General features: G+C 44.4%; 2 non-coding genes across 2 annotated transcripts; one reads left to right on the top strand and one right to left on the bottom strand.

Annotated features, from left to right (window-relative positions):
• The first annotated feature begins 3,160 nt into the window (after positions 1–3,160).
• On the top strand, positions 3,161–3,233 carry Trnak-uuu (transfer RNA lysine (anticodon UUU)). Its single transcript has one exon. It is a non-coding gene; the product is annotated as a tRNA-Lys (tRNA).
• A 305-nt stretch (positions 3,234–3,538) lies between these two features.
• On the bottom strand, positions 3,539–3,611 carry Trnak-uuu (transfer RNA lysine (anticodon UUU)). The gene has a single exon. It is a non-coding gene; the product is annotated as a tRNA-Lys (tRNA).
• Between the last annotated feature and the right edge of the window lie 1,543 nt (positions 3,612–5,154).

Genomic DNA, 5,154 nt, shown 5'->3' with positions numbered 1-5,154 from the left:
TGTCTCTCCTATGTTGAGTGAGGTCCATCTCACTGTCCTGTATCATGACTAGTTTCCAAGAACACCAAAGCACAGAATGTTTATATTAAGGCCTAGGTAACTGTTACCTGGATTGCCTGCTATTATATATATTTCTGCTGTTACTAGGAAACTTCCTAATGCCAAGATTGATTTCATTATGTTCTGTGTCCCTGGAAGCCAATCACGAAAGAAGTCAGTAGAACTGTTTAGTAGAGTTACCCACAGTGAGCTTGGACTGAACCAGCCACCCAACAACCCCTCCTGTACCTATGGATAAGCTTTTACGGTATAAGCTGCCCCTGGGATTGACCCCAACATAAGAGAAACATTTGCTCCAATATAGGAAACTATTTGGAATAAGACTTCCATTTTGAATTGTGGTCTAATAAAGTTTATGTTCCCAAGACCTCCCTAGGAACTGACATCCTACTTAGCAGAAAAAGACATGCATGTGGGTAACTGACATCCTGATTGGCAAGTTAAGATATGAATGTTAGACAAGTCCCATCCTGCTAGACAAGTTAGGACATGACTATTAGACAAGGCAAGCCTCCAGCCACAGCTGAGTACACCAACCAATGGGAACGGGATAAGTATACATGTTCCTAAGGAAACCCCCTTTCCCTAAATCCTGATTGGTGAAATAACTTGGCACAGATGTTTGTGGATTTGGGGCTTAAAAACCCTGTAGGACCTTAACTCAGGGCCAGTTCCCCAAATCTGGGCCATGGTCCTAGTCGACCAATCCTGGGGCGTTTGCTCAATAAGTTCTCCCTGTCTGACTGAGATCTGTGTTCGTGTGGTTTGTGAGGTGATTCCTGGACTCCAACACAGAACATAGCAGAATATGCAATCCACTCAGGCATGAGGAAGTTTCCTAGTCACAGTAGTAATGGCACATTATGCCTTCCCCCACAGCCTTGAGCGGCCTGCGAGTCAGTTACCACAATAGACCAAACTTCAGTAGGACCTGGGAGGCATTGCCTGGAGTCTGCTACAGGAGCTAGAAGAGTGGACCGCCTGCTGAGCTTGCCTTGACACCTTCAGGCTGCTCTCCCCTCACCCAACCGCTGGAGAAGAGACTCTGGGGGGTGGGGCTTCCCCTTTATATGTGAAAGCAAAATATTAAACTTCGGGCCTTGATCAGAATACGTTGTCTTGGCCCCATGCTTCTCTCGCCCTCCATTCTCCTTTCATTCCTGGCCTTCCTCTCAGGTGAACCCAATTCCCGTAGCTGCTGGCAGCTACAGCACATGATAAAGTTTCTTTGTAACAGTAGTAAGAGCATAAAATGGGTGGCTAGACAGGCCACTTAATACCTGATTGCTCCTCACCTCCTACATTTATTGCTGTTTGCATAGATTTAAAGATTTGTTTAGCTGTATGTGTCTGTGTGCCCCCCCCCCCCCGTTTGCCCATGTGTGTCTATATGTTCCAGGCGCCTGCAGGAATGAGCCCTGAGGAGATCAGATGTCATTAGTTCCCTGGAATTGGAGTTACAGACAGTTGTGAGCTGCCTGCCCTGTGAGTTCCCTGTGCAAGAACTGATGTGCTCACAACTACCTAGCCATCTCTTCAGAAGTCTTCCTCCCTCCCTCCCTCCTTCTCTCCCTCCCTTCCTTTCCCTCTGTGTAGCCCTGGCTGTCCCGGAACTCTGTAGCCCAGGCTGGCCTCAAACTCACAGAACTCTGACTACCTCTGAGTGAGTTCCAGGACAGCTAGCGTGAAACACAGAGAAACTCTGTCTCTAAAAAAAAAGGAGGAGGAGGAGAAGGAGAAAGAAGAAGAAGAGGAGGAAGAGGAGGAAAGGAAAGACAAAATAAAGCAGGCTGAGCAAGTCAAGTCAGTAAGGAAACTCCAAGGTTTCTGCATCAGTTCCTGCCCTGGCTGACTTCCGGTCCTGACCTCCCAGTGATGGACTGGGATGTGGAGCACTAAGCACAAATAAATCCCACCCCCCCCCCCCAGTTGTGTGTGATTGTGGCTTTTATCACAGCCATGAAACCATAACTAAGGCAGAAGGGGACCTTTGAGGTCACTTGACTAATCCCCTCATGTATGTTCAGACCTGACTAATCCCCTCATGTATATACAGACCCAGGCCTATTTGGGATCCCTCAGCTGGTTTGGTCATTGAAAGAAGCACACAGTTGTAGGAAAAGAAAATTTCTCCAACTAAGGCCGAACTATTCTGCAGTTGTTTGTAGGAGACTCAAGTACTCAGAAACAAAGGTGAAATTTCCTCAGTGTTTGAAGTTTCATAATTCCATATTCTACAGCTTATGTATCAGAACTGGATAGATCTGGAGACTGACTATATCTTTAAGGTTTATTTTATCTTTAATTATGTATATATGTTTATGTCTGTAGAAGTGGGTGTCATGTGGGTGCCTGTGCAGTTCAGGAGAGCATGCTCACTGTGTAGACCAGGCTGGCCTTCAACTCAGAGAGATCCTCCTCCAGTACGATAGCCTTAGGTATAGAAATCTTGCTTTGAAAGGATTCATCTTGGGAGGCTGAATCTTGGGAGAGGAAAAGAATAACTCAAAATGTAAAAAGTTTCAACTCCCTTTCTTAGGATCAGATTCAGACCTGCCTTTGCACTTTCAGTCACTTCTATTTTTGTGAAATATCAGACCATCTCGTCAACAAATCTGGCCTTTGTGCTGCGGAATGTTCAATTGAACAGCTCTATCTTTTGGTGAATGGAAGGATTATTTTTCATTAACGGGAGAAATGGAATGTGGTTCAGAAAAATAACTAAAATTAAGAATGATAGAAGAGAAAAAGTGTAATAAAAAGATCACAATCCTATTCTTAAGTGTCCACCTTGTTTGTCCATTTTCCTGTAATTTATTAGCATTAATTTTGTTTTAGAGAGTTTAGTAGGTACTGGCAATTTATCAAACATCAAATATGAAAAGACTTTGAAACCGTTTATTAAGTAGATGGAACAAAATGGGAAAAATATTGTTTTTAATATATTAAAAAAAGACGACTGGAGTGAGTGGGGTTGGAACGAGACAGAGAGAGAGAGAGAGAGAGAGAAAGAAAGGGGACCTACTTTTAACCTGTCAGAGGAAAAAGGACGGGTTACCATTATATCAAGTAAATACAAGAGGAAGTTGAGGCTCAGAGCGCCCGGATAGCTCAGTCGGTAGAGCATCAGACTTTTAATCTGAGGGTCCAGGGTTCAAGTCCCTGTTCGGGCGGTTGCAAATTTTGCACGATGTTCCAAATTGAAGTAATTGCATAATTCTTAAGTAATTTCTTAATTCTTAGGAAACAGGAAGCTTTCAAAATACGGTTAGGTGTGTTTTTCATAGGTTTTAAGGAGATCCTACATATTCTTAAGGTAGTTGAGAATTTTTGTTCTTTGACGCGTAAGGAGACGGTCCAAGTTCTCACCAGAAAAGAACGACGATACTCTATAACATACTAGTTAGCTTGGACTGCCCTTAAACTTGTGTAACATTTGCTGATTTGAAATGGGGGAGAAAAATTTTAAAATGTTAGACGCCCGAACAGGGACTTGAACCCTGGACCCTCAGATTAAAAGTCTGATGCTCTACCGACTGAGCTATCCGGGCCCTTGAGAAGCTGGCTTCCTACAGCTCTTTACATAAGAGTAAGAAACCTTGTGCAATTGCTTCCTTCCAATGTGTCGCATTCCCGAGAGAGTTTCAACAGATTCAAATTCCGCTTCCAGCTGCGTTTTAGCCTCTTAACGACTGCGAGCCTCCAGCCCGCTCTCATTAGGTGGGTTTTGATCTGTAAGCTAAGAGCGTCGCGGAATTACGGTTGAAGCGCGGTAGTGGCAAACTTTGGCCAGTTTTACCGTTGGCAGGAGAGGTGACATCCGAGCTAAAACCCACGCAACAGGGTTTGGAAGAGGGGGAGTTTAAAGAGCGACTACAATTGCTGTCCTGAAGGGAATTTGCTGAGCTGTGGAGTATAAAATGGGAAAAGGAGAGGTCCTGAGATTACCTGTACATCTCCTGAACCTGTTCAAATAACATTACATTGTACACCACGGAGGTCACCAGCTGTGACACCGAGGGCAGAAACCTTATTAAGCCAGAGACGGGAAAGCCTGCCACGGCCACGGAGAGATGCAGTTTATCTTGGCGTGTGAGGCTCTTCCTTAGTAATTTGAGCACAGCCGTTTGCTATGGAGCTGACTTGAGAATTACCCACTACAGGGTTTTGAGATTGGGACAGTAAAGAGCCTTTGCTGGCCGATTTTTCTTTCCCTTAATTCCTTTCATGGTTGTCTTCAGGGTGGTTGCTTTAGTCTAGTAATCCCACTTGAAGAAATCTACCCTAAGCAGCGATGGGTGCTGGAGGCATAGGTTACGTAGATATAGTAAGGCCTGCACACTCCTTTTCAAGAAAAGAGCCCCTATGTCGGGTGGCTCACAGCTGCCTGAAGGCCCAACTCCTGGGGGTCTGGGATCAAATCGGCCTCCACCCGCTCCCAAGTCCACCGAAAAAGGAACAATTAATAGGAATGTACAAAAAGATTTGGCCACAAAGACATAGAGTTGGATGTAAATTATGGTACAATCTTAATATAGAATGGTTGGGTTTTGTTGTTGTTTTAAATTACAGAATCTTAGTTAACCCAAGGCCTGGAACTAGCTTGGAGACAGTTTGTGTTAAGAGTGTCTACTGCTTGCTCTTAGAGTGGACCAGAGTTCAGGTCCCTGCTCCCACATCCTGGGAGTTACAACTGCTGGTAATTCTAGCATTAGGCAGTTCTGATGCCTCAGACATCACTACACACCTGTGCTCATATGCACATACAGAAAGACACATATACACATGCATAAGTTAAAACAATGCAAACAATTTTAATTACCTCTAAGCTGGAGAGATAGCCCGGTAGTTAAGGGCATTGGTTGTTCTTCCTGAGGACCTTGGTTGAATTCCCAGCGCCTACACGGCTTCACATAACTGTGACTCCATTCCAAGAGGATCTAATGCCCTCTTCTGGCTTCTGCGGGCACCAGGCTCAGTGTACAGACATACATTCCTGCATACACATAAAAAATATTTAAAAATCATACCTCCTTTTACAACACCTTCTATGTTTATGTTAAATAGGAAGGTCAAGGGCTGCCAACTCATATT

This window comes from Arvicanthis niloticus, chromosome 10, assembly GCF_011762505.2.
Source record: "Arvicanthis niloticus isolate mArvNil1 chromosome 10, mArvNil1.pat.X, whole genome shotgun sequence".
NCBI classification, from domain to species: Eukaryota; Metazoa; Chordata; class Mammalia; order Rodentia; family Muridae; genus Arvicanthis; species Arvicanthis niloticus.
The sequence above is the reverse complement of the archived record's forward strand: the minus strand, read 5'-3'. Positions and strand labels throughout refer to the sequence as shown.